Below are 10,093 nucleotides of genomic sequence, written 5' to 3'. Positions count from 1 at the left end.
CTGCATTATGGCAGCCATTGATCTGGAGCGTGGGTTGGAGCACAGAGGCCAGGGCTGGGGACAGGAGAGGCCAGAGCTGATGGACAACTTCGACTCTGAGATGCAGGAGTGGGAGGACCAGCTGCAGGACATTCAGAGAAAAATCGAAGAGGTAAAGATGGTCCTGGACTGCAATTTCTATACAACATAGTCAGTGAAATATGGCAATATGTCTCTGATTGATTGCAGTTTAACAACTCAGTAGCCTTTTTTATTTTTTTTTCAAATTGGATTATGTCATGTGCATCATTAACCGCAGTAATAAATGACACTGGTCTCGTCCAAAATATACACAAATTCAGTGTTGTAAAATCAGTACGGTTCATTTAAAGAGTTTGTTTTAACATGACACTGTTTGGTCTCACGTGGAACGCTGCAGCGTGCCAACAGGCTAATGGTTTTCTTCCCCTGTTATGTATACTGCATGTGCATTTCACGTGTGTGTGTGTGTGTGTGTATCTGTGTGAACGCGTGCGCTGCATAACTGCCAGCTACTCAACCCTGGGGCCTTGTTAGAACAATAACACAGACAAATGTTAACAAGCTCATTTAACTGGGATGTGCTGACAGACACACACACAGGGTCTGAGAGTGGATACCAAAGTAAGTATCAAAGGTTATGATGGGATACAGAATGCCATGTGCTGATCATAAGTACAGATTAGGTTGTGCTGTGTAAACACGGTTCTTCTCGATGCGCTGTGGTCTCGTAATACAGTTCACGAGTGACCAGCAGGCTGTCGCTCAACGTTTTGTTTCGTTTTCATTCCCCAGCTGTACAATGATGTTCAGGCGCGCAGAGGAGCAAACGATATCACCGCTGGCAATCAGAAAAACGGAGGCGAGTTGGAGTATGGCCTGAGTCACCATAGTAATGGACATTTTGTGCCTGGTCATCACAGCAACAACCACTCTGGAGCTCTGCCCGTGCCACATCACTACAGCAACGGCTGTAACTACAACCCCAATGGGTACAGCTACCCCGTGAGTCATCAAAATGGCTACGGCTACTGTCACGGCAACAGCGTCTCGGAGATTGGAGACTTACTCCAGGATTACTTGGGAGCGAGGAAGCAAATGAACCGCAAGAACAACGGAGATCGCCACGTGGTGAGTGGAGCGAAAACAATTCCGCTCATTTCCCTGCCTTATGCCTCATTCCAGTGGCATTTGCACATCTGAAGAAACCAGATAGGAGTACGTGATATGAGAAACATATTGATTACAGTGAGCTGGTTCCTTCAAGTCTGCCCACACAGACAAGTTACCAGATCAGAGTTTTTACATACTTTCACCCAACTCTTGAACATTCCTCCTGACAGAGACATTAAACTGAGAGTTTCCCACTTCAAATGACAATCCATTGTGCACCTGCAACACTGAAGTAGATTGTAGCTAATGCGATGTAAGCAGATCATGTGGACTATTTTTCCAATAAATATTGTTTCCCTTCTCCCTTAGCACTTCAGTGACACAGTCAAGGTGAGTCAGGACATCCCTTCACACCAGGATGACCTGAGGAGAAGATATCAAAATGAGAGGTAAGAGGTTTCTCATCAAAGGCACGTTCATCACCATTTCATAAAATTGTGTGTGTTCATAATTTGTTTCTTCTATTACAACTAGACTTGGTCTTGAGCAGTTTCTGGGCAGCTTTGAGGAGACTGAAAACAAGAAGAACCAAGTGTCACACACAAGGAGCTCCCCCAACAAAGAGAACACGGGTGCCAAGCCCCCGCTGGGACAAAGGGATGCTCCAAGTGTACAGTCACGTTCCCAGCTCCCGGCTCCGACTGCCGAATCTCCCGCTTTGGACAGGAAGTCCTTCAGTCCAGGCGTCCTTGGTGACAGAATGTGCAACAGCCCCTCTGTTCTCAGGAAGTTTGGAGCCATGCTGCAGGAAAATGAGGGCAAAACACTCACTGAAACAGGAGTGGTGACCCATCAGGGGTTGGCCCCGGAGCCAAAGTGCCCCACCCCTAGCTGTCAGCGCAGAGCTGTAGGAGCTGCTGCAGTCGCCAGCAGGGCGCCCGTGCGTATCTCTAGCAACAAGTGCCAAACAGATTGTGATGTGTTGACAGCGGACTTAGAGCCCAGCCAAGAATGGGGGTTTGTGGACTCTGGTAGACAGAACCACAAAGACCAGAGAGGAGGATACAGCGGTTCTAAAGGGTCTCAGCCCAGTCCGCAGCAGTCCCACAGGCGATCACAGGTGGCAGGGAGTCCAAAGATTAGACCCAGGACGAACAGTGTTGCGGACAAAGATGCAGGAAGGAAGACGGCACCCCAACATGTGGAGCCCAAAATGGACTACAGGGTGTCAAGTGCTTCCTCTGGAGCTCAGAGGATTCAGAGGGGAGGGGTAGCAGGACAGGAGTTGCCAGGTTGTGGCCGAGTGAGGGATGAAGGACTTATTGAGCTGCTGGACATGTTGGACATCCATCATGAGTTCAGCTCCAGTCCCAAGACAGGTCACACAGCCTACAGACAGGAGCCACAGATGGTAGGTTCTTTTCTGCTTCATAATTTCATTTCATTCTACGTAAAAAAAAAACAAAAAAACAACAACAATGACTAATTCATGTTTCTGTCCAGGTAAATCCAGCCGAGATGTCCTCTAAGAGGAACTTCTCTCGTCCAGCACGGCCAGCCAACCAGCGCCCTCCATCCAGATGGGCCAGCCGCACCCCAACTGCCAGAATCAGCGCCCCATCTGGCCCAATGCATCGTCCCCCAAGTCCCATGACCAGAGCCCCGAGTCCGGCCTTGAAGCACCGACCTTTCATGTCCTACTCTCTTCAGACTGAGACTGTCATTATGTGATGTTCTCCCCATCTCAGTAAAGCTTGATCCTGTGGTTCCCAGCCAACACCCTCATGTAAATATTAAGGACTGTTTGGGTAAAATAATTTCAGAGAGAGGTACAGAAGTGCTTCATTTAATCTTAATGTCGTGTTCGAGACAAAAACACGTCGACTACATTCTCCAGTGTTGCTGTGGCTTTTAGCTTCTTAACATTAGCTGACAGTCCCCCCCCCTTTATCCACTTTTCTCCTTTTTTTTGTATTTCATTTCACTTTGTTTTCTGTACAGAGAGAGTTAGCATGTGGCCCTAGTTTGAGGGTGCATGTGTTCAATGTTCATGCTTGCCATGTTGAATCATATTCAACCAGTGGGAGTGGATTCATGTTCAACTGTGTGTCAGCAACGGCGTGTTTTATTGTATCATATTGTCAAAGTGATATATTTAAAATGTTTAAATGACAGCTGTGACAGATGACTATGATATGCCTTCAATGTATTTTTTTTCTTGGTAATAAATATGACAGTGATTCAACATAAAGACTCTTTTCTTTCCACGGTAGAGTTGCATTGTTCTGGTCTATTATCGATATCTTACTGTATATTTCAGGGTGTTGACGATTTACTGCACGCCACATCTGTGCTATGGATATTTGACACCGGCACTTGCCTGCATGCCAACACAGTGACCGCTCAAGCCATGTTGCCGTTGCAAAAGAGCGAGCAGTTTGTGAACTTCAACACATCAGTTGTTTATGTGACAATGTACAGGCTGTGCTCGATCATGCCGACACTTACAGGGATTACGTAGATTTAATTATGTTATTAACATTGCACAGTTTTGCCAGTGACTGTGATTTCATGATCGGCGTTTCTCAATTGACAGGAGGAAAAATAGCAGTTCAAACCAGCACATACTGTGCACATGTGCGCACCATGCCAAGCTCACATAACCGCACAAACTCCCTCCGGCAGAGGTGGCCAAAGTGTGAATTGTCATGTAAAGGCTGGATGAGTGTACGGAAGTCCCGAGGTCCCATGATGCCTCAGCCCTGTCACCCAACCTCTCGGTGCTATGTTGCACATCAGACTAGAAATAGCAAGCGTGACGTGTGTTTTGGTGCCAGAAATCTTAGCCCGCTGTCTTTGGGAGGTATAAATAAAGAGTGGGAGGGGGCAATTGGTTCCTCCCTCTGTCTCTCGACCACTGTTTCTTTTATCTTTGTACCTATTTTCTGCCTCCCAATACAATAATCTATGCATACTATCAACTGAAAATGTTCCAAATGGGAGTTTAAACCTTCTCCCCAAAGGTTAGAATGAAGGTTGCATGAGGTTAGGCATTTAATGGAGGTGCTTAAGTGTATGAGTGTCCTCATATAGAAAGATGTGTGTGTGTGTGTGTGTGTGTAAATGAGAGCCCATCTTACAGGTTGCCACCTCCTTGAGTATTTTAACAAGGCATCTCACTGGCCATCACTCCTCTGTTCCAGTCAGGCCCTCACTAACTGTGATGTGTCTTCTCGCTCACTCGCTCACTCACTCACTCACTCATCTTCTACTGCTTTATCCTCCACATGAGGGTTGTGGGGGGTGCTGGTGCAAATCCCAGTTGACATAGGGTGAAAGGCAGGGTACACCCTGGACAGGTCGCCAGTCCATCACACATGGAAGACACATGGAGACAAACAAGCATCCACTCTCACACAATTTAGAACTTGGGGTGTCAAACTCAATTACAGAGGGGGGCCGAAATTAAAAAACTGTGTCCAAGTCGAGAACCAAATGAGGTCAAATAACAAAAGGTTCAGAGCAAATGATTTTCAATTGTCCATTCCCATCTGTCTTGCCTGGTTTCCTCTGCTGTATTTCAGCTGGGAAAGAAGCAGGAGGGACATATTATCTCATGGGCCGAATACAACTGCATGGCGGGCTGGATGTGGCCCAGGAGCCTCGAGTTTGACACCTGTGATTTAGAGTGTCCAATTTGTCTAATCATCTTCAGAGAACCTGGAGAAAACCCACTCACAAACCGAGAGAGCATGCAAACTCGGGTCTTCTGGCTGCAAAGGCAAGAGTGCCAACCACTACACCAACCGTGTGGCTCGTGTTCACTCACTCAAACCCTGAAATTCCCATTCCCATGCTCGTCTGTGGGCAGTCTTAGCTGAGAGAGAGAGAGAGTCCACAGTGTGACAGAGCTGGGCACAGCATGTTCTTCACTGGATGTGCTATTCATGAAAGCAAAGACAGACAGATGACAGAGAGTGGAAGAAAGGGAACACACGAGCAGACAGCTGAACTGTAGCCATGGCTCCTCTGCAGTCAACAGACCAAGTCCTCAGCACCACCTCTCCAACCTCACAGGAGGTAACACATGTCAAAAAAACAAAAAGTTTTGCATCACACAACAGAAAGACTTTTACACACCCCGTATTATATGCTGTGTTTTTGCACGCATGCAAGCCGTGAAGATGCGCCACAGTCCGTACATACTGATGTACCTTTATGTGTGACATCTCGGAATGAGCAGCATCTCCCCTCATTGCTTTGATCAGGCTGGGAGCGCTGATGTGCCCTTTTGCTTGAGTCACAGTACTGAGTGCTTAAAAGTGTGCATGCATGTTTGCACATTTTGAGTGACAGCGATCCTGGAATTAGCTCAGACATGTCCATGTGCACACGTGTCCCACGAATCCAGCAACACATTTCAGTGTGAATGTTGTTCAACATTTCAATCTAATCTCATCTATGAAGGACGGAATGCCTTTTTCCAGGTTTTGCAGAATAGCAAAAATAACAAAGCCTTCCAACTTTCAGGGTATAACAAAGACAACACTACAAAAAAATTAAGATAATTAACTTAACTACTGTAGTACAAAATTAAGTTTTGGTAAAATGGCTGACACAGGCTTCTGTAGATAGCAAGTTTTTTTTATTATCATTATTATTATTATTATTATTATTATTATTATCTTGATTTGCTATTATTATTAGTGCTGTATCCTTTACTATTGTAATTTGTTAATACAAGACGCTTTCAAGTTAACATGACAAGAGGTTTTTTTTTTACTCTTTGATTTGCTCTTCAATCACTTATGTAATATTACTGGATTGAAATAAAGACCTTAGCTGGGTTTATTTATCCCTGAATAAGAAAAGTTCCCAACCAGAGACAGACTTTCTGCTGTAGTTGCTAGGCAGACTTAAACAGTTCTATTCATGACAAGCTGGATATACTCTATCATCTGTAGATGAGTGAAGATAAGTGCTACATTTGTCTCAATGAGCCTCTGGTGGTTGACATAATGTCTTCTTGGCTGTCTGAGACACGTGTGAATCTCACACTCCTTCCTGGGTCTTCGCGCCTGCACACACCTGTCCCCCGTCCCCCGTCCCCTGCCCTCTGCCCCTGTGCAGCATCTCCGCCCAGACAAGCCTTTCATTCACTGGAGATGGGGCTTGGAGGTCTACACCGAAATCCTCAGCATGTGTCAGTTGCGACAGACTCAAAATAGATTAGTTAACAGCCACTTGTACGAGTGTGTGCTTGTGTGTCTCATAAAAATGCGGATAGAGGGACTGACAGGCCCACCCTGCTCAAAGGGACCAGACGACCTGGAACTGAGCTGTTTTACAGGGTTTTCCTAGGCCTTCCTCTTTGCATTGCATATATCAACATTTTCTCTTGTTAAAATTTAACAGAGCAAAGATGTTTGCATGTCTCAAACAACATGCATTTTACTGTACTTTTATGTTCCACCGTGTTTGCATTTTTCTTCTCCCGTGTCCCTGTTGGACATCCACCTGCAGTGGACACGTGAGAGCATGGAAACAAGCTGGGAAAATGCAGTCTGATGATCTCATCTGCTGGTGATGACTGTACTTAAAGAGTTTCAAGAAACAACTTCAATACAGATAAAGGACAATTAATGGCTGATCCATAATCATGTCCGTCCTTTTTGTCAGTGGCGGCCTGTTCATTGAGGACGTTCAGTCTCACATGAAGAAGAAGATAGGAATCAGGAAGATTTTGACTACCGTGTGTAATCTGCATCCATGTGTAGTTTACTGGCTTTCCTTTAGGGCACACAGCTCTTTACCATAGACTCTCTCGCTATAGTGAGAATGCACACAGACACATCCTTGCAATGCAAACGATAGGGAAGCTCTTGGCCACACAGTCGAGTGGACTGGCCCAGATAACCGGATATAAAGATCTTACTCTGGTAACTTTTGTATGTCACCATAAATAAATAAGAGCCTCAGAATTTATGAGTCAGACTCCTCAAATTCATTAACTAAATCCATTCTTAAACCACAGCACAACAACGATTCCTAAGCTGTTCGTTGCCTGACAGTTTAAATTATTAATCCATCGGTCGACCCTGTTTGACCGCATGTGTACTTATATACGTGTGTATACATTACACACGCTACACTTTTTTCACCCACTTTACACAAAGTATGGAACATCCCATCTGTTTGGCTGGAGGAAGTGTCACGAGGTCACTCCAGCTCCCCCGTCCGTCTTCGTCTACCTGTCCAAACTGTCAGTGTGCCCGCGTCCGTACATTGAAATGATATCTCAAATGCCGGATGATGAGTGTGGCGGTGCACGAGATGGTACCACCAAGGACAGCCGGGAGGACCCTAAAGGGTTCTCAAGAATTCCAGAACCTCTGCATTAAAAATAGAATGGGGCCCATACGTCCATCCCCCCCTTTGAAAGACAACCTGCGAGGCTCCCCTTTCAAAACAAGAAAGGGGTGTTCTCTCTCGTGGGATTAGCTGGTGTTGCCTGGCAGAGGTGACTATAGTGGTCTATTTATCGCGTGACAAATGAGCAGTTTTAATTTTGATTTGGTGAATCAGTCAGCAGGGAGCTACTATGTGGCCTCGAGCTTGACCTGTGGCCCCCACGCACAGCTCAGAGGAACAAAGTCGCAGACACCAATAATAGAGTCTACATCTACAATGCTACTTTGGTGTTCTCCATACATATTTAGTGTCAGACTGCAACACTAAATGTCAAACCAAACAAAGTGCGGCTCAAACATACGTTTTGATCAGGAGTCAGGAGATCGTCAACCCACGAATATCTCGTCGTTTTGCGTTGACCGGAGATGACCCAGGAGAATCATAAGTGCTGCCATGCAATCAGGCCTCCACTGTCACTCAAATGAGTGACAGTCATATCATAGTAACCAGGCAACATTTGGCAGATGATGATAATGATCTGCACTGACTCGAGGAATAAGCACATTAAGCAGCTACTTTGGGCTCCTGTATCCATGAAGGGGCCCCCATAGGGCAATTGACATGTCTCGCAGGAGCTCACGTTCATACAAAGATGCAATATCATGTCAACAGCTTGAAAACAAATACTGCTAGTTCAATCACGCACGTCAAACAGCGCGTGAATGATCATTGACAGTTGTCTGCTGGGGTATAAGGTGGATCAAAGCGACAAAAAAGAAAAAGAACTGCAGATTAAGAACTTCAAACTGTGCAGACCACAGAAATGATTATTATTAGAAGAAGACTATGACCAACTCTGATGATACAGACAAGATATAGTATAGAAGATGAATCATCATGTGATGGATTTCACTGTGGCAGGCCAGTGAAACGACACACACATATACAAACATACAATTACATACAACATACAATTAATTAAAGGGCCACTTCACCCAAAGAATATACTGATTTTTTTTTTACTCATTTACAGAGACAAATATGTTTTTGATCATCCGACAGCTGCTCTGAGACACAAGTCACGATCCCACAACAACAGAGGAAGTTGAGATAACAACAAAATAAATAAAATTGACGACAAAAAATCAACGTCAAAGTCACTTCCTTCAAAGAAAATGAAAGCCCTAGACTTCTCTTCACTGTGTTTCTGTCAATTATAACAAAAGATACGGCTAAAAGATAATGTATAAAAAACAAACAAACAACCAGGTCAAATTGAATCCAACTCAATAATTCATCTCCACCAACATCCAGTAGGAAGTACTGATACAGATGTTTTCTATAGAGCGGAAGGTGGAGGAATATTTAGCTTCTAAAGAGTTTTTGCAGCAGTCCTGAGTGTCTGTGCAATCTTGTGGTGACCAAGCCACTTCAAATGTATTACTCTCTATGTGCTGCATTTAAATTATAATAATAACTGCTTGAAATATTGCTAAATGCACTTGGTGTCACTTTCCTTCCTTCTTTAAGCTAAAATGAATATTCCACTCTGATGTGAACATAAAGTTGGAGACAGCAGGGATTTTATTCAGCAGACTGACAGAAAAAAGGGAAGAAACTGTGACCTAGCTCTTTTAAACTTTTTTATAAAAACTTCTTTGACGTAACGCAGCTTTTAGTCTTGGCCGTCTTCTCATCACTGCCGGATTTCAACAATTCATAAATGACATGTGCGTGACTGTGCTGGCAAAGTTCATGGATTCATATCCTTAATTTAGTCAAACAGATGGAATTGAGATCTGGTGGTAGTAAAATGACGTTAGCTTCACCTCAGTGACCAAACATAGCCTGTTGAAAACTGTTGCAGCATGAATGAATGAATGAATGAATGCAGGCAGACAGGCGTGCGATACTGCATTTAGAAACCGAGAATACCTACAATATAAACTTTATGATTTCATTACTCGTCATAGTAATGATGTGACACGTCGCCGTTATAAATGCTTCAGTAGCACCAGGCTCAGTGAGACGTGTCACTTGAGAGGCTCTTATGGTGTTAGGTCGTTGATGGTTACTGTTGGAGTGAAGTCATCGCTGGCTCCTGTACGAGTGAGTTACCCCGTCTGTGAATCTCTGCAATAATGTCAAAAATAGTGATGACATACTGGAGCCTACATAAAAAAAAAGTAAACACCACATGCACAACGATGGCACTATTCTACTTACAGCAATACAGCATTTATGTCACCGGTTGGTGTATGATGATTCTCTTATACATTAAACTCTGAGATTTAAAATAGCACACACACTTGGACACCACCGCTTGACCTCGCTAAACAACAACAAGGTCATTAATAATCCACACGACAACAGTGGGCCTATAGAGGTGATGAGAAATGTGGAGGGTCTGACAGGACTATTTGTAGAGGGATTGTGGAGTCAGGAGAGTGTATTTTCTGGAGTGTAAAGAGTTTGCATACCGAGTTCATTTGACCGTGATGTGAAAGCATGCGCAGGGATTGAATGTGCAGCCTAAAAACATACAGAAGTG

The sequence above is a fragment of the Solea senegalensis genome, linkage group LG17 (assembly GCF_019176455.1).
Source record: "Solea senegalensis isolate Sse05_10M linkage group LG17, IFAPA_SoseM_1, whole genome shotgun sequence".
In the NCBI taxonomy this organism is placed as follows: Eukaryota; Metazoa; Chordata; class Actinopteri; order Pleuronectiformes; family Soleidae; genus Solea; species Solea senegalensis.
This window is presented reverse-complemented; position numbering follows the sequence as displayed.